The sequence below is a fragment of the Otolemur garnettii genome, unplaced genomic scaffold, assembly GCF_000181295.1.
Source record: "Otolemur garnettii isolate 467f Iridium unplaced genomic scaffold, OtoGar3 scaffold00316, whole genome shotgun sequence".
Lineage (NCBI taxonomy): Eukaryota > Metazoa > Chordata > Mammalia > Primates > Galagidae > Otolemur > Otolemur garnettii.
In genome coordinates, this window is record NW_003852711.1 from 55,707 (window position 1) to 76,376 (window position 20,670).

Consider the following 20,670-nt stretch of genomic DNA (forward strand, 5'->3'; position numbering starts at 1 on the left):
TAGCAGACAGTTCACCTTGTCTTGATGTTTTCTTCTGAGTTCAGTCATACTCTATCTGGTCTTTTGTAACTGGCATTCTTCTTTTATCATCATGATTTTAAGGTTCATTTCTATTTTTTTTATTCATTTCTATTGGAAGATAAATGTTCACTTCATTCCTTTTGATTGTTGAAAAATATTCCATAGTATTTATATCGCATGTGAAACGTAGCCAATCATCTGTATATCCCATTAGTAATACTGAAGACATTCCCTTCTCATCTAAGATTTTCTTAATTCAACATTTTAATTTTGATATGAATTATGTAAATACTTTTCAGAAAGTATCTAAGACATTCCACTGTAAAACATATAAAAATGGTATCTGAGAATGTAGATACAATAAAATGAAAATAATGCACATAAATAATTTACACTCACAATTGCATGCTAAACAATTTTATAATTCATATTTACAATCCCTCTCCCCAATAAACATCTTGTATCCTGGATTAGTCCTTCAAATTTTGTGATATTTGGTATAATGTTCAAACACATTTCATATACTGACCTCCTGTCCTTAAACACTCATGAAATAAATAAATACTGTATATTCCTTGAAGGCTTGCTTGATCTTCTATTTACTTCAAGATGAAATATTAAAATAGTGAAGACTTAACAAGCTCTAACTCACATAATTATATTAACTGTTCAAGAGCCACTGCACTGTTCAAGTGCCACATAAAACTAAAATGAATTGTGAATTAGCAAAGTGACTAACAGGCTGGTTATAGCCCATCACTCTCATATTCTTCTATTATTATGTCTTCTTCCTCTATGTCTCTTTGGGATGAGAAGGGCAGAGGCTGGCTGGCAGGCAGTTCACTCCCAGTGTTCTGACTCTAAGGAAGACAGTAGGCTTCAGATTCAGAGGTTTGAGTGGGGTCACCCTGAGACTCCTCTGAATGCTGTCCTCCATCAAGTCCTTCATCTCCACTGTCAGTGTCTATTATTCCATGTTCCCTGTCAGTCAATGCTTCCATTTTCAATCTTCCAAAGTGTCACTTCAGAGGAAGCCTACCAATATCTTGGATAAAAGCAATCTGATCTTTATTTATCTTTGGAATGGTTAGCATTGCAAAGTAAGGTAATAGCTGAGTATTAAGGCATAAAGTTGTCAGGTAGAATTCAGAAAAATATGCTTTAGCTGCCCCAGAATTTTCCTGATACTTTTTATTTATTAGAAACTACTGGGGTTTGTGCAAAAGTGGAAAGCTACATCCTCCAAATTGGCAATGAGCAAATCCTCAGGGTTTGATGGAATGTATCACACCTCTTGTAGCTATAGATGTACTATATTCCTGGAGTAAAGGACATGCATTCCATTCATGCCTGAGGGTATCCTAAAAACTTAGAAATTCACTGGCTCTCACAATATCATCTATGTCCATGAACAAATCTATGTAGTTTTGGTGAAGATATAATTTTCTCTTTTTTTTGAGACAAAGTCTCACTTTGTTGCCCTCGGTAGAGTGCTCTGGTGTCACAGCTCTCAGCAACCTCCACCTCTTGGGCTTAAGTGATTCTTTTGCCTCAGTATCCCAAGTAGCTGGGACTACAGGCACCCACCACAATGCCTGGCTATTTTTTTGTTGCAGTTTTGTCAGCACCGAGTTCAAATGCACCACCCTCAGTATATGGGACTGGCGCCCTGCTCACTGAGCCACACGTGCCACCCAAGTTGAAGATATAAATTAAATAACTCTCCTGACCTCTGTGACATTTCTACTACTTCCTCAGGTTGAATAAGCAAGGTATCCCATTCACATTCTGATAAATGAGAAGGCAGCCAAGGTGAGCCTAATTCTGTTAAAGATGTTCTTTTACAATATAGAATTTTTCCCAAAGCTCTGAAGAGAAACAGAGAACAGTCTTTGCAACCAAAGCTTGGACTTCTTGATTTTCTAATACCATATTAGGTTTTTTTCTTGTTTTTGATTTTGACAGTGCAACATCTGATTTTAATGATACTACTTTTTTCTTCAGCCATAAATTGTTCTCTCCTTCTGAAGGAGAAAACTGGAGGTTCTTTCTTGCACTTCTGATATCACCAGAACAACCTTGACAGAGTAACTCTAGAGAAGTTTTGTCAGGTACAATGATATTTTTCTGCCAATCTTGTTAGCTTCTATAGTCACTATTAGTTTAAGAAATTTCATTATAATTGTTGGTGCTACAGGGTTGAAACTAATATTTGAGATAGAGCACTATTTTTGAATTTCTTTGGGAAACAATAATCTTTGATTATTATCTACACTGAGACTGTCACAGATTATAAGTAAAACAGGACATTGACCAATCTGAGTAAACTGTGTTAGAACCTCATGTAAAATATCAGAATCTTGATAAAACTGATTGGGTAAATCTTCAACCAGAATTATCTTCTTATCAGTAATCAGATCATCTCCAAGCATCTGTAGTTTATTATATACTTTGTTCCTCTTAATAGAAACTCTTTGAAAACTGCTTTCTGAGACTGTTAGAGAAATACATAGAAGCCTGGTTCAGGATTAAACATCTTGAAACAATATTTTTGGAAATCTGGTGAAACTGGATTTATCTACCCTTCTACTTGAATACCACGCTACTTTGATAGTATTTTTATAGTAGTTGTCTTTCCACATAAAGGAGTACCGATATCAATAAAATTGATCCATCTTGTTTTGGTTGCCTTTCTAAAATTTGAGTTTTTAACCATGTTTCAACTACTTCAATTTTCCTATTATTCAAAGCATTTCATGCTGAGTTTCTGGTTTATATTTATCCATGCATCCTTTATTTTCACACTGATATTCTTTTGAATTTTCTAAATGGTAAATCTGTTTCATGGAAGATAGCTTTCCTTTTTTTCCAGCTAGAAATCTGCTACTTTCTAATGTGAAAGGTACATTTTTTCTTTTGTGACTTGTATTATTCTCACATAATGATGTGGCAGTAATAGCAGAGATGGTTGTAGTCTCTGAAAAATCATCAAATGATGGGTCTACCAAGTCTGTTAACTTTGTGGAAGATATCTTTGGTTTAACAAATGTTTTTGACATTATGACCCTTAGTAGTTCTTATCCATAGTATACAACCTAAAACTACAACTCACCTCCATTGAAAAGCAGGGAACAGTCCTTGATGATGCCAGGTTATTTCCTAAAGATGCATCCTTTCATGAGCAGAGAGCAGAGAAGGAACCAAGGATCTGCTTCAGGTGGAAGGGCAGCCAAATGACCATGCCCAGGCTTAGTGCCAAAACTCTCGGAGGTCCCACCTCCAGGGTCTCATCTAAGATTTTTAAAAGATTTTATCAACAAGATATGTTGCCTCTGTCAAAAGCCTTTTTTGTGTCTCTTGAGGTGACCATGTGGTTTTTCTTATTGATTCTATCAATGTAGTGTGTTCTATTAGTTGATTTTCCCATATTGAGCTAGACTGCCAGCCCTGGTAATAAATCTCATTTCGGATACATGTATAAAATATTTTGTATGCTACTGGTCTTTTCCTGAACCTATACAGCATATCTTTTATACATTTGCTGGTATGTTTCCAACTTTGCCACAGAAAAATACATTGGTACCATCATAGCTCAAGGCAAGGCAAGATGCTGACCTCAATTAATCCTCCTCACTTTATCCTTCTCAGCATCTGATAGTACAAGCCCACACCACCACTGCTGAGGAAGTTTTGTACTTATTTCTTGGACAAGTGGGTTCTCACTATGTTGCTCATTATGGTCTGAAACCCATTAGCTTCCAGTGATCTTTCTGCATTGGCTTCTGAAATTTCTGGGATTTGGCAGTGCCTATACCTAAGTGGGTAATGCACTGACCACATATACCAAGGGTGGCAGCTTCAAACTGGTCCTGACCAAATTGCAAAAGAAAAATAGACAGGCTTTTTGATGGGCTCCTGTATTTTCAGCTATTTGAGAGGCTGAGGCAAGAGAATCACCTAAGCACAGGAGTTGGAGGTTGTTGTGACCAGTGTGACACCACGGCACTCTACCAAGAGTGACTTCCTATACCAAAAAAAAAAAAAAAAAAAAAAAAGAAAGAAAGAAAGAAAGAAAGAAAAGATAAGAAAATAACAAAAAGGAATTGCAGGAATTATAGGTGTGAGCTATAGTGCTCATCCATGCTTATGTTTTGGTGAAGGTTTTTCTCTATTTTCCTCATAGATAACAAGCCATAGATTTAAAAAAAAATAAAATCTACTCAAATATAATTCACACACTCCACAATTCACACCTTGACTTGTGTGAAGCCTAGAGTGTAGAGTGCAAGACTACAGGGTCTTGCACAGAGTGCAAGACTTCAGGGATCACTTATATACTTTGTTTGTTTGTTACTAAAGAAGTTTCCCTTAAAGTATAGAAGATAGAGATAAAGGAAACAAAGAGATGAAGGAAAGAACAGAATGAAGAGGGCAAGCAAATGAGAAAGAGAGAATTGGAGGAAGGAAGAATAAAGCAAGAGAGGGGCAAAGGGAGGAAGGGAGATATGGAAACAAAGAAAGAGAAAATGACCAAAATTGGTGGCTCCCACCTATAATCCTAGCCCTCTGGCAGGCTGAGATGATAGGAGTTTTTGAATGAGGGTTTGCTCAGAGAAGACTGGGCAAGAGTCAGGCCTTGTATCTACTAAAAAGTGAAAAATTATCTAGACATTGAAAAAGGCACCTGTAGTCCTAGCCACATGGGAGTCTCAGGCAGGAAGATTGACAGAATCCTAGAATTGGAGGTTGTTATGATCTAGGCTGAGACCATGAAAGCCAGATACAGAAACAGCATATCAAAAATACTTGTACATACACACATGCACAGACAAATGAAAAAAACAACCAACAAACATTGTCATCATCTAAAAAGACCAGAATTACCTTGGTGGTCAAGCAAAGTAAACATGCTTAAGACCTGTGAAGCTTTGACCAAATTGAGGCTGTAGCCAGGCATAGTAACTTTTAAGCTTCTCTCAAATGGATGGTTTGGGGTAGGTGTCAAAATAGGTCCTTGAAATAGCATCCCACAGGCAGTGCCTATGGTTCACTGAGTAGGGCGCCAGCCCCATATACTGAAGTTGGTGTGATCAAATCCAGCCCCAGCCAAATTGCAACAAAAAATAGCCAGGCATTGTGGTGGTCAACTGTAGTTCCATCCTCTCAGTAGGCTGAGGCAAAATAATCACCTCAACCCAGGAGTTGGAGGTTGCTGTGAACTGTGATGTCACAGAACTCTACTAAAGGCATCAAAGTGAACCACTGTCTCAATAAAAAGAGAAAAAGCAAATAGGATCCCACTTAAGTGACTCCATCCAGTTTTGTCAGCTGTGATGCAGTTTGAGTCACACTGGTGTACAAAATCTCAACTAATGTGTCAGAATAGTGTGGGGAATCTCAACCATCAACAGAATAAATAAGGAACAATAGGGAGAACTCTTCTCTGTCTGTGGATGGAAGGTTAAGAAGAATCCTCATTCAGACATTGAGGGACACCAGCTGAAGTGAGGAAAAAGGCCACATAGTATCTGTGACCAGAAGCCTGAATCCCAGCACATTATAGGATGAAGTCTACATTGTCACTGTGGATGATGTCACAATGGGTGTTGTCCTCTGTTACTGTCTTTAAGATTAACCTTATTCCTTCTAAGCATGTGTACTGGCTGTCTGGGTTTGACCTTGGGTTCAAACTGTTACAAAATTGTGGGGTTCTTTTCTCCACACTCAATTCCCACTTCCTAAAATTTGTTTTTATCTGTGGCCAAGGGATTCAGCAACCCTTCCTTTTCTTTTCAAGTCATGGATTTGTAAGCAAATGGAAGAATGTGGTTTACAACTAGTGCTGTCCTGGGATGTTGTAGACCTAGAACCTGAGCCCCAAGATCAGACAGCAATTTCACAGACCTGACAGGTATGTCACACTATACTCAATTCTACTTTTTGTGATGTTTTGCTTCTTTCTGTAGAATAGGCTTATTTGGGTTAGTAGATATCTCCCTGAAGGTTCTCTCTTGACATCTCTTTTGGCAATGTGTCCAATAGTGTACTCCATAGATGTATTTATTTATGATGATCATGGGAAATATTAGCCTATCTGGAGAGTTCCAACATTCTTGACCTCCATGGCAGGTGTGTCCAAATGTTTGATTTCTTGGCCACATAAGGAGTAGAATAGTTATTTTGGGCCACATGATCAAAACAAAAACACTAATGAAGCAAAAAAGTGATCCATGCATAATTGTGATATCTGTCACCATGGATATTCCAAACAGTTCTGAAATAATCCCTATGTGTCACCAGGTCCTGAGGACTGGACACTCCTCAGCACCCCAGATAATGTCCTTTCTTAAGTATAGCTCAATGACTTTTGCTGCTACTGGGGGCCGACGTCCTGGGGGCAAGGACTCCTAGTTTTGAGAAACTGCATTTAAGTCAAGGACCGAATGCAACCTGGCCCCAGCTGTTTCCTTTTATGACTGTTTCCTGAACCAGATTAGAATGAAGCCGTGCCCTTTTGGTCAGCACAGACTGCTGAGAATACTATTTTGCTCTTAGGCTGTTTTTAATCAAGTCATACAATTATGACAAAATCATGCCTTCATGCTACTGTATATAAAACCTGTATAATAAAGCTGAAGTTGCCTTTTCCTGTTGAGGAAAGATCCTCCTAAGCCCACTATTTTCTGCCTCTCTTTTCCATCCCACACAGGTCTACCCCCAGGGTCTCTAATAACTTTGCTAGGCTGCCTCTTGGCAGGTGGCACTCCTATCAGTGACCTGAGGTATACTAACCCCATGGGATAACCCAAAAGAATTGTTTTGCAGCACTGTGGTCGACTCATAGGCGAGTCCTTAATGTTAAATAGGTCCTATCCTTCTATACTTTTCGGTAATTAAGGGGGTGCATTGTTCATCAGGAGTAAAGCATGGGAAAGTCTGGGTCAAAGGACCTTGATTTGTATGTGCAAGTGTTAAAGTCTATGCTCACAGCTCACAGAGCCTGTGCGCACACTCATCAACTGGAGCATTTTTTGCAGCTTGTGCAGGAGGTACGTCCTTGGTTCCCTGAGAAGGGAACAGTTAATCAGGATACTTGGGCTAAATATGGGTCCTGTTTGAGAGCTTATTACTCTACTTGAAGGCCTGATGGTATTCCCATTGAAACTTTTACCATCTACAATTCAGTAAAAGATTGCCTGTACCCAAAACCTGAGGTTGAGTACATAATTCCCCTCCAGTGAACTCCCTCTGTGCCCACTCTTGATATTTGGGAGGCCTCTGATTTTCTCCCTAAATAAGATCTTCTCTCCCCAGAGGAAGTGCAACAGCTTGAGGAAGAAGATGCTTTATACCATGAGGAGGAAGAACAGCCTCTCATGGAGGTGACAAAAATTATATTGATGGTTTTGAGGGAGTGCCTGTCAAGGATTTGATTAAAGCTTTTACAGCCTTACAGGCTGCCTTTAAGAAAAAGGAGTGGTATAGCTCTATGTTCCTTCCCTCTACAACTGCCGTTTATCTGTCCACTCCCCTGGATCCTTCAGTGCTTGTTCCCCCAGCTTCTGAAGTTTTGCTACCTCTGTTCCAGCTCCTCCCCCTCAAGCAACTCCCCTTTTGTTGTATACTAGGGATTCCCCAATGTCTTCCCCATCTGCTACTATATTGCAGCAAACTTTGCATTTGGCCTATGAAGCAGGGGAAGATATGTCAGGGTTCCATGCTTTTCCTATTCATATGGATCCAGCTTCTAATGAACAATACCATGAACCCATTCCCTTTAAAACTTTGAAGGCTATAAAGGCAGTGTTATCTTAATACAGAGCTATTGCCCCTTTTACCATGGCCATGATAGATATCTTGGGTGATGATTCTTTGCCACCTAATGTTTGGAAAAGTATTGCCAAGGCATGTCTCTCTGGGAAGGGATATCTTTTGTAGAAGGCATAATACATGGACAAAGCTGATAATATGTTTTAGTGCAACTGCCAAGCTAATAATGGAGTTTCCTATGATATGATCACAGGAATGGGAAATTATTTTGATACTACAACCCAAGTCAATTGGCCTCAGTTTGTATACCATCAGGTTGCCACTATGGCACTAGAAGCCTAGAGGAGGTTACCCTCACAGCTCAAAATAGAGGATCTGAGTAAAATTCATCAGAGCCTTGATAAAAATTATCAAGATTTTGTTGCTCAGATGCTGCAAGATGTTGAACATGTAATCGCTGACCCTGATGCTGAGACTTTGTCCACCAATTAGCCTTTGAGAATTTTAATTCTGCTTGTTAAGCTGCAATCCGCCCTTATAAAAACTGAGGTTCCTTGGAAGATTATATTTGCCTCTGTGCAGAGGTAGAATCTTCTTACATTCAAGGGGCCGCATTCGCAACTGGGATGAAAGGGATACCCTTTGGAGTGGTGTATCAGAAGATACAAGGAAATAATCAATGGAGTAAATCCCCTCATGCCTCTGGGCCCCAAAGAAATGACAATAGTTTCAATTGTGGAAACCCTGGTCCTTTAATTAAACAGTGTCTGCAACATGCTCAGGGAACTTCATTGCCTCGGTGAGCATAACCCATTTCTTCATGCACCAAATGTCAGCGAGGCTCTCATTGGGCTAATGAATGTAGATCAAAAACTGATTCTCAAGGCAGGAATCTTAAGTCATCTTCTGAAAACTGGGTCCGAGCCTCGCCCCAGGCTCACCAAACAATTGGGACAGTTACCCACAACCAGGGGTGATAGTCCCATCTCAACAGTCCCCACTCCCCAGAAGGGCATTGAATGCCCTTTTAGAGCAAGTCCTTGAATGGGAGAGGGATTTTCTTAAACAATTGGGAGTGCTGCTTGTCAGCCCAAACGAAACTGTATCTATTTTGATGCTTAAACAAGGTTTTAATTCCCTATCAGGATTGGGTAAACATGCTAAGGGAATAACCCAGCTTTTGCAATTGCAACCACAGCCCTCATGCCAGGGCCACGTTTTGAGCCTTTTCCTTCAGGCCACTGATTGCGGCTACTCACCTGTCTGTGCATCCTATTACATGGAAAACATCTGACCCAGTCTGGGTAGATCAGTATCCATTGACTCAAGAAAAACTTCAGGCATCTGAGACATTGGTACAAGAGCAATTGGACATTGGTCATATTGAATCCTCTAATAGCCCTTGTAATACTCCAATTTCTGTTATTAAGAAAATGTCATGAAAATGGAGACTGCTACAGGATCTCCATGCAGTTAATGCTACTATGGAGGTTATGGAGGCTTTGCAGCCTGGATTACCATCTTCTGTTGCTCTCCCTAATTTTTGGCCTGCTTATGTAATTCATTATACAGATTCCTTTTTTTTTTTTTTTTTTTTTTTTTTTAGTATTCCTCTTGTGCCCCAGGACTGCCAGAGATTTGCTGTTAGCCCCCCATTTGTTAATTTTGAACAGCCTATGTGTCATTTTCAGTGGCGTGTTTTGCTTCAGGGAATGGCTAACAGTGACACTCTTTGCCAGAAATTTGTAGCTCAAATTATTTCCCCACTCTGGCAGCAGGATCCACAGGTTTACTTTATTCACTACATGGATGACATTCTGTTGTCTCATCCATCTGGAGATGTTATAGATAAAATGCTTAGTCATATAACTCATCACTTCACTCAGCATAATTTGGTTGTAGTCCCTGAAAAAATTCAACGGACTTATCCTTTGGATTACTTGGGCATGAAAGTTTTCCAAAGCACTGTGCAGCCCCAATGCCTTGTGTTGGATACCTTCTGTCTGAAGACTTTGAATGATTTTCAAAAACTTTTAGGTGACATTAATTGGCTATATCCATTGCTCCATATCAAAACTCATGAATTACTCCCTCTATTTGACATTTTAAGGGGGGAACTTTCTCCCACTTCTCCCCGCTCTTACACTCTTCAGCCTGTACCACTTTAACGCTATTGGAGCAAGATCTAATCAGGCTTAGGTTACTTGAATAGATTATGCTTCTCCTTTAATGTTTATAGTTTTGTATATTTCTTTATTTCCCACTGGTATGTTTGGGCAGAAAGTCCCTATTGAATGGATGTATTTCCATCTTCTCTACATGGTAGGCTGTGTCCTTATCCTGATTTAGTTGCTCAACTCATTACAGCTGCCCACACATGTGCATTACAACTGTGCAGTGTTGACCTTCATTTTATTATAGTTCTTTACACTGCAGTACAAGTGAGTCAATTTTCATGGCTTTATACTGCTTTGCAGCTTACTTTTGCTAGTTATACAGGTAAGATTGCTTACCATTACTCTGGGTCTAAGTTACTTTCATTTTTATGCCAGCACCCTTTGATTTTTCCTTGCCTTCATTCTGCTGTCCCAGTTTTTCATGTAGATCTTGCCTTTACTGATACTTCCTCTTCTGGCTATGCTACATTAGGTATAAATGGTCAAACTTTTAAATGTTATACTTCTCTTTCTTCTGCACAAAGAGTTGAATTATTTGCAGCTCATTTAGCCTTTCAAAAATCTTTCTGTCCTTTAAATCTTTATACTGATAGTGAATGGATTTTTTTCACAGTTTGCATGATTTGGAGGAAGCCACAGTTGGCCCTTCAGTGGACTCAGCTCTCCAAACACTTTTGTTACAGGTTCAGCAGACTTTACATGTCTGGTCTGAGGCCTATTATGTTGGTTACCTTCATGGTCATACTACTTTGAATGGGTCTTTACCTAAAGGCAATACCCTAGCTGACTCTCTCTGTCACATGGGCTTGGTTATGTTATTTTCCCATGGTATTCAGCATCAAAATGCAAATACCCTATATCTGCAGTTTGGTATTTTTCGAGAAGCAGCCTGAAAGATTGTGAAGCAATGTTCTTATTGCTTACCTCATGTTCCAGTACCCCATTATGGGGTTAATCCTCGAGGCCTCTTTCCTGGGCATTTGTGGCAAATGGATGTCACACATTTTTCTCCTTTTGGTAAACTTGCTTGTGTGCATGTTTGTGTGGATACTTATTCTGGGGTTCTTGTGGCTTCTGCCCATTTGGGGGAAGCTATCAAGGATGTTAAAACACACTTTTTACATTGTTTTTCTTTTTTTGGATTTCCCAATGTTATCAAATTAGACAATGCCTCTGCCTACACATCCAAAGCCCTTGCTTTTTTTATGGTACAGTTTTCTATCTACAATTTTTTTGGCATTCCTTACAATCCTCAAGGGTAAAGCCATGTGGAATGGGCTCATGCACGCCTAAAGCTCCAATTGGAAGAAATTAAGAAGGGGGAGTTTGTGTTTTTCCAGAGACCTCAGATGAACCCCAGTGTCTTCCAGAGAGGCTCATCAAGGTGGCAGGGGTTCCCTTGCAGTGACCCAGACACCTCAGAATTATGTCTTTCATGTCCTTTTTGTCCTTAATTTTCTTTCATTAGATCAGGAAAGCTGGTAGGCTACAGATTGCTTTTGGCATCCCCATCTTGGATGTTTCCGCTTGGTTAACTGAAAGGACCCCTTCAAAGTACAAAGGTTTGGCACCACCTGCTGTTCATTTGGGGAAAAGGGCATGTTTGTGTTTTTCCAGAGACCTCAGATGAACCCCAGTGTCTTCCAGAGAGGCTCATCAAGGTGCCAGGGGTTCCCTTGCAGTGACCCAGTTACAACGCCTGGGGATTTTTTTTGTTGCAGCTGTCTGTTGTTTGGCGGGCCAGAGCTGGATTTAAACCCGCCAGCTCAGGTGAATATGGCTGGGGGCCTTTGCCGCTTGAGCCATAGGCGCTGAGCCTGGGTTACCTTTTTCAAGGTGAATCTTATTCTATCTAAGTATGAGTAGTGGCTATTTGGATATGTTGTTGGGTCAAAACTGTTTCAAAAAAGAGGGGTTGTTTTCTCCATACTCGATTCCTGCTTCCTAAAGTTTCTTTGTATCTGTGGCCAAAGAATTTAACAAACCTTCCTTTCTTTTTCCCGTCATGGATTTGTAAGCAAATTGTAGAGTGTGGTTTAAAACGAGTCCTGTCCTATGATGCTGTAGAGTAAGAACCTGAGCCCAAAGATCAGACATTGATTTCACAATGTACCTAACAGGTACATCACACAATTCTCAGTTCCACTTTTGTGATGTTTTATTTCTTTCCCTAGAATAGGCTAGTTTGAGAAGGTAGGTGTCTCACTGAAGGTCCTCTTTTGACATCTGGTTAGGCAAAGTTTCTAGTAGTATACTCCATACCTACTGTTATTTATGATAGTCATGGGAAATATCAGCCTATGTGGAAAGTTCCAACATTCCTGATCTCTGTGCCAGGTCTATCCAAACTTTTGGTTTCTTGGTCACATAGGAAGTAGAAGAGTTTTGTTTTGCCACACTTTCAATACACAATCACTAATGAAACATGATAAGCAAAAAAAGAGATTTGTGCATAATTATGGTGATATCTGCCACCACGGATATGTCAAACAATCTTGACATAAACCCTATGTGTCACTGAGGCCTGAGGATTGTTCATGACTAGACTATTTGGACATTCTGGTAGGCCAAGGTGGAATGATTCCCTGAGCTCAGGTGTTGGAGACAAGGCTGACCAAAAGCAAGTATACTCAGCTCCAATATCCTACTCAGTTTCTACTGAAATAAAAAAGGTTGCAAAGTCTTGTGGCACTTTCCTATAGTTCCAGCTACACCAAAGGCTGAGGCAAGAGGATCCCATGAAAGCAAGAGTTGGATTTTGCTGTGGCTAGGCTGAGGCCATGACACCCTAGCCTAGGCAATAAAGTGAGAATTTGTCTTATGAAAAATAATAAAATATAGAAAGAAAGAGAAAACTTGCTAGGCACAGTTTCCAAGAAAAAAAGTATGGGAAAATGTCAGGTGGCAAATCGAATAGAGGACTACATAAAGGAGGAGATTTATTGTGGCCTCTGTGGGGAAGATCAATGAGTCAGAACATGCAGGTTAGGGATTGGTTCATATTGATATTGCCAGTTGATCTGATGGGTAGATGTTGTCCAGAGATGTCTGGTCCCTGGCCTTGGACTAATTGAGACAAAGGAATATTGGCCCAGATTGAAGGACCACAATAGAATAGATGGAGGGTACACTCTGGATTTCTTAGTATGAATATGAAAAACCTGATCTGAGGTAAGTATTCACTGTATGGGAAGTTTCCAGTTACTAGAAGAACGTAGAATATCAAAGGGTCACAGTTACATAAAATCCAAGGCTAGATTAATACAGGTTTTAGGATTACAATTTCCCTTTTCCCCTTTGACAGCATAAATTCTCTATTTGACATCTAATCTGTGTGTAAAATGTCAAAATTATGAGCATAGCAAAAAGTAAAAATGAGAGGTAAGTCCCTACCAATGGTTTTCTCCATTTATGTATTGAGACAGAGTCATGTTTTGTTTCCCTCGGTAGAGTGCCCTGGTATAATAACTCACAGAAATTTTCATGTGTTATAATCAATTGAACCTATTCCCTCAGGTGGGACTCCAGTCACCTGCATAACATCTGACCACTTTATATTCTTCTGAGATGGGGATCTCACGAGTGCTCAGGCTTGTCTAAAATTCAGAAACTCAGACAATCCCACTGACTGGGCCTACCAAAGTGCCAGGATTACCAGCATGAATCACCACCACCAGGCACAAACCACAGTCTGAAAAATACCCAAACTTACAAGTCTGGAGTCATGGCTCACACCTGTAATCCTAACACTCTGGGTGGAAGAAGTGGGTGGTCCAAAGTAACTGGGCACTTTGGGGATCATCCGGAAGCCCAGATGCTCAGGAGGCTGAGGCAATAGGAACTACTGAGCTCAGGAGTTTGAGACTGCAGTTAGCTATGATGATGTTAGGGTACTCTATCCAGGGTAAAGGAGTCAGCCTCTGTCTCAAGGAAAAAGAAAATGACAACTTTGGTAGGATGGAACAATGTGCCTTCCATGACAATTCATAGTAGCCTGTGTGTGAGCAAGTAGATAAGGTCAACTGTCTCTCAAGTACTCTCATGACCTGAGTTCTTCTTATGTTGTGAACCCTTTGAGAATCTCAAGTTTTGTAAGTCATTGTCAAGTAGCTTTACTGAAATAAGTAGTTCACCCTTTTAAATCATGGGAAGTTTGAGTGACTACAAGAATCTAAGATATCAAAGGGTCAAAGTAGCGTAAAATACAAAGGCTAGACTAATAGAGGTTGTAGGAAAAGAATTTACCTATGAGAGAATAATATCTCTAGTTGAACTCTAATCTTGGGTAAAATTTCAATACTAGATTTGTGGGAAAAAATAAAAATGACAGCTGGGCATTGTGGTAGGCACCTTTATTCTCAGCTACTTGGTAGGCTGAGACAAGAAATCATCTAAGCCCAGGAGTGAAAATCACCTAAGCTCAGATTGCTGTGATCTGTAAGAGGCCATGGAACTCTACTGAGGGTGATAAAGTGAGACTCTGTCTTTACAAAAAATAAATAAATAAAATAAAAATGAGGGGGAACTCCACTAACAATGTTTTTCTCCATTTATGTATTGAGACAGAGTCTGTAGCAAGGCATAGTGAATTTTTAAGCATCTCTCAAATGGTTTGAAATAGTGTTCAATGGGCAGTTCCAGTTGCTCAGTGGGTACGGTTCAGGCCCTATATAACAAGGGTGGTGAGTTTGAATCTGGACCAAGGAAAAATGCAACAAAATATAGCCCAGGATTGTGGCGGCCTCCTGCACTCCCAGCTACTCGGGAAGATGAGGCAAAAGAATCTCCTAAGCACTGGAATAGGTGCTTGCTGTGAACTGTAATGCCATGTCACTGTACTGAGGGTGACAGAGTGAAACTCTGTCTCAAAAAAAAACTGGTGACCTACTTAGGTGACTCCATGAAGTTATGTCAGCTGTAATGCAACTTGAGTCACACCACTGTACAAAATGTCAACTATGTGTCAGCCTAGTGCCAGGAATCTCAACTGTCAATAAAACCAATAAGGCACAAATAGGAGACTACTTCTCTGTCTGTGGATGGAGGGCTAAGAAGAGTCCTGGATCAAACACTTGAGGGACACCAGATGAAGTGAGCAGAAAAGGCCACTTAGTATCTTTGACTAGAGCTGGATTTCCAGGACATTGCAAGATGAAGTCACTACATGGTCACCCTGGATAACATCACAATGGGTTTTGCCCTGGATTACCAACTCTAAGCTTAACCTTATTCCTGCTAAGCATGTGTAGTGGCTGTCTGTGTCTGTGATTCAGTTCAAACTGTTACAGAAGTGTGGGATTCTTCTCTCCACACTCAATTCCTGCTCCTTAAATTTTGTTTGTATATCTGGCCAAAGGATTCACCAACCCTTCCTTTCCCTTTCACGACATGTATTTGTAAGCAAGTGGAAGAGTATGGTCTATACCAAGTGCTCCCCTGGGATGTTGTAGACCAAGAACCCAAGCCCAAGGACAAAACAGTGACTTCACAGAGCTGACAGGGACATCACAGACGTCTCAGTTCTACTTTTCATGAGATTTTACATATTTACCTAGAATAGGCATATTTCAGATGGTATGTGTCTCACTGAAGGTCCTCTATTGAATTCTGGTAGGGCAATATGTATTGTAGTATACTCCACAGCTCCAGTTATTCATCATCATGGGAAATATCAGTATATCTGGAAATTTCCAACATTCCTGACCTCTGGGCCAGGTGTGTTCAAACTTTTGACTTCTTGTCCACATAGGAAGTAGAATCATTATTTTGGGACACACGTTCAATACACACTCACTAATGAAACCAGATAAGCAAAAAAAGAGATCTGTGCATAATTGTGGTGACATCTGCCACCACAGATATGCAAAACAGTCCTGACATAATCCCTATATGTCACTGGGATCTGAGGATTGGACACACCTCAAAGCCCCTGATAAGGTCATTTCTTAAGTAGAGCTCAATGACTTTTGCTACACATGCCTACAGTATTTGGTTGCTTTGAGAGGCCAAGGTTGGTTGATCCCCTGAGCTTAGGGGTTGGAGACAAAGCTGAGCAACAGCAAGATACCCTCACCCCAATCACACACATCATTTATAATGAAATAGAAAATGTTGTCAAGGGTTGTTTCCCTTGCCTTTAGTTCCAGTTACTCCAGAGGCTGTGGCAGGAGGATCCTTTCAACCCCCGAGTTGGATGTTGCCATGTGCTAGATTGATGCCATGACACTCTCTGTTGGGTAACAGAGTGACATTCTGTCTCATGAAAAATACTAAAAGAAAGAAAGAAAATTTCCTAGGCCCAGGTTCCAAGAGCAAAAGTACAAAGACTGGTCTGTAGGCAGATGGAATATAGGACTACATGTAGGAGGAGATTTACTGTTGCCCCTGGGTGTTACAAGGTGTCAAGACAAGCGGATTTAGGATTGGTTTGTTAGGATATTGCCAGGTGATCTGAGAGTAAAAGTTTCCCCAGAGATGTCTAGTCCAAGTGCTCTGACTGATTGGGGGAAGGCAATATTGGCCCAAATTGAAGGAGCCCCAAATAACAGGTAGAGAGATCACTCCAAATTTTTTAGTGTGCATATGAAAAGCCTGATTTTCATCAAGAATTCACTTGTGTGGGCAGTTCCCAGTGATTACAAGAGTCTAGGATATCAACAGGTCAGAGCTATAAAAAATCCAAAGGCTTGATTAATAGCAGTTGTAGGAAAAGAATTTCCCTATGAGAGAATAATTTCCCTAGTTGAACTCTAATCTAGAGGAAAAACTTGAACTCTAGCTCCATGGTCATAAGTAAAAATGAGGGGTAAGTTCCCTACCAATGGTTTTCTCCATTTACATATTGAAACAGTCTCTTTTTGTTGCTTTCCATAGAGTGCCCTGGGATTATAGTTCACAGAAAACTTGAAGTGTTGTCAACAAGCAAAGCTATGCCCTCAGCTGGGACACCAGATACCTGCATAACATCTGGCTATTTTTTATTCTTCAGAGATGAGCATATCACTAGTTCTCTGGCTGGTCTCCAGTTCAGATACTTAGACAATCCAACTGACTCGGCTGTCCAATGTGCCAAGATGACAGGCATGAAGCACCAACCACTGGCCAACAAACATGGTTTGAAAAATATTCCAACTTCAAGGTCTGGAGTTGGGGCTCACACCTGTAATCCTAAAACTCTGGGAGGCAGAATCAGGTGGTCCAAAGAAATTGGGTACTGTGAAGGTTTACCTGGATTCCCAGATGCTCAGGAGGCTGAGGCAAGAAAATCTATTGAACCCCAAATTTTGAGATTGTTGGTAGCCATGATGATGTCACGGGACTCCACCCAGGGGGTAGGAGTCAGATTCTGCCTCAAGGGAAAATAAAATAACAACTTTTCATGGACAATGTGTCTTCCATGTTAATTCATATTAACCTGTGTGTGAGCAGGGAGATAGGGTTGACTGTCTTTCAAGTACTCTCATGACATAGGTACTTCTTATGCTGTGAGCATTTTCAGCACATCAAGTTTTGGAAAACATTGTCAAATAGCTTCACTGAAATGAATAGCTTACCCTTTGAAAGTATATAATTCTGGATTTCCTAGTATAGTCACAGAATTGTACAGCTATCATCACAATGTAATTTTAGAACTTTGTCTTCTCCCCCACACAAAGAATGTCAATACTTACTAGCAGTCACTTTCATCTTCCCCACCACTCTCCCCCACCTGCTCCATACTCCTAGAAAACAAATGGCCTTGTCTTGATGTTTTTTCTGAGTTCAGTCATGCTCTGTCTAATATTTTGTAAGTGGCCTTTTTCCCTTATCATTCTGATATTATGGTTCATTACTATTGTAACATAAATGTATACTTCATTCATATTGATTGTTGAAAAATATTCCATGGTGTGATGATAGCATATTGATACAGTTATTTGTATCCAATCATATGTAAATATCATTAGTAGTCCTGAAGACGTTCTATTCTCATAGAAGATTTTTAAAAGATTTTATCAACAAGATATGTTTCCTTTGTCAAAAGCTTTTACTGTGTCTCTTAAGATGACCTTTTTTGTTTTCTTATTGATTCTATTAATGTAGTGTGTTCTATTAGTTGATTTTCCCATACTGACCTAGGCTCGTAATCCTGGTAATAAATCCCATTTGGGATACATGTATAAAGTATTTTATATGCTACCAGAATTTTTCTGCACTTATACAGTGTATCTCTTATAGATTGAATACTGTGTTTCCCTGTTTGCACCAGAAAAATATATTGGTACCATCATAGCTCCAAGAAATGCAAGTTGCTAACCTCAAGTAATCATCCTGACATTATGCTTCTCACAAACTGAGAGTACAGGCCCATGCCACCACTGCTGGGGAAGTTTTGCTCTTATTTCCTGGTAAGAGGGGTCTTACTATGATGCTCAGTCTGTTCTGAAACCCATTAGCTTCCAGTGATCTTTCTGCTTCTGACTCTAAAATTGATGAGATATAGCTGTGAGCTGTGTTGCTCACCCAGGAAGGTTTTTCTCTATTTTCCTCATAGAAAATAACCCATAGTGTAAAAATACCAACTCTCCTCAGATAAGAGGAGGTCTTACTATGATGCTCAGTCTGTTCTGAAACCCATTAGCTTCCAGTGATCTTTCTGCTTCTGACTCTAAAATTGATGAGATATAGCTGTGAGCTGTGTTGCTCACCCAGGAAGGTTTTTCTCTATTTTCCTCATAGAAAATAACCCATAGTGTAAAAATACCAACTCTCCTCAGATATAATTCACACATTCCACTATTCATGCATTTCAAGTATAGAGTTTAAGATTACACATTCAGGGATCACTTGTATAGTTGGTTGGTTTTTTCCAAGAGAATTCTCCCTTAAGGTGTAGAGGAGAGTGGTAGAGAAAGAAAGAAATGAAGGAAAGAAGGGAAGGGAGAAAGCAAGGGAATAAGAGAGAGATTTGGAAAAGGAAAGGATAAAGTGAGGGGGGGAGTGATTGAGGGAGAGAAAAAAAGAGAAAACAACTAAACATGATGACACACACCTATATCCTATCCTCTAGCAGGCTGAAATGAGGGGAGTTCTTGAATTAGGGTGTTCTGAGTATGGACAGAGCAAGAATCAGACCTTGTCTCTGCTAAAAAGTGAAAAATTATCTAGGAATTGTGACAGGTGCCCATAGTCCTAACACATGGGACTTTCAGGCAGGGTGCTTGCCTGAATCCTGGAGTTTGAGGCTGCTATGATCTAGGTTAAGATCACAAAAGATTGTAGGGAAAACACTTGAAGAAATCAGCCTGGGCAAACATTTTATGAAGAGGACACCCCGGGCAATTGAAGCAACATCAAAAATACACTATTGGGACCTGATCAAACTAAAGAGTTTCTGCACAGCCAAGAACACAGTATGTAAGGCAAGCAGACAGCCCTCAGAATGGAATATCTTCACAGGTTATGTCTCTGACAAAGGTTTAATAACCAGAATCCACAGAGAACTTAAACATATTAGCAAGAAGAGAGCAAGTGATCCCATCTCGGGGTGGGCAAGAGACTTGAAGAGAAATTTCTCTAAAGAAGATCAGTGCATGGCCTACAGATATATGAAAAAATGCTCACCATCCTTAATCATCAGAGAAATGCAAATCAAAACTACTTTGAGATATCACCTAACTCTAGTAAGATTAGCCCATATCACAAAATCCCAAAACCAGAGATACTGACGTGGATGTGGAGAAAAGGGAACACTTCTATACTGCTGCTGGGAATGAAACCGAATATGTTCCTTTTGGAAAGACATCTGGAGAACACTTAGAGAACTGAAAATAGACCTGCCATTTGACCCTGCAATTTCTTTATTAGGTATATTCCCAAATGACCAAAAATCACATTACAAAAAAGATATTTGTATCAGAATGTTTATTTCAGCCCAATTCATAACTGCCAGGTCATGGAAGAAGCCCAAGTGCCCACTGATCCACGAATGGATCAACAAACTATAGTATATGTACACCATGGAATACTATGCAGCCATAAAGAAAGATGGAGACTTTACATCCTTCATGTTCACATGGATGGAGATGGAAAATGTTCTTCTTAGCACAGTACCATAAGAATGGAAGAAAAAGTATCCAAATTATGAAACTAATTTAAACCTTTTATATGAAAGCTATAACCTAATAACAGCCTAAGAATATGGGGAGGGGGGAGTGAGAGGGGAGGAGGATTGGAGGGATCACTTCTGTGGTTTATCTTACAAGGGTACAAGAGAATCTTTCTAAGAGTAGAATATGAACATTTTAACACAATAACTAAGAAAATGACATGAAGCCAAGGTAAACAAGTTGAAGGAAGTGTTTCGGATTGTGTGTGAAAACACCACACTGTACCCCAGAAGTGCATTAATGTACATAGTTACCATTCAATAAAAAAGAAAAAAAAATCAAAAAAGACTATCCTGGGCCATATAGGGAAATCATATCTCAAAAATACCCATACACACACCCATACACAGACAAACCAACAAATCAACAAACAAGCATTACCATCATGTAAAAAGACCAGAATTACGTTGATGGTTATAGCAAAGTAGACATGCTTAACACTTCTGAAACTTTGACCAAATTGAGGCTGTATCTAGGCACAGTGAATTTGTAAGTGTCTCTCAAATGGATGTTTTGGGGTAGGTCTCAAACAGGTCCTTGAAATAGCATCCCAT

General features: G+C 39.9%; 1 pseudogene; it reads right to left on the reverse strand.

Annotated features, from left to right (window-relative positions):
* Nucleotides 1-767: 767 nt before the first annotated feature.
* On the reverse strand, nucleotides 768-3,080 carry LOC100954997 (annotated as a pseudogene).
* Nucleotides 3,081-20,670: the final 17,590 nt, after the last annotated feature.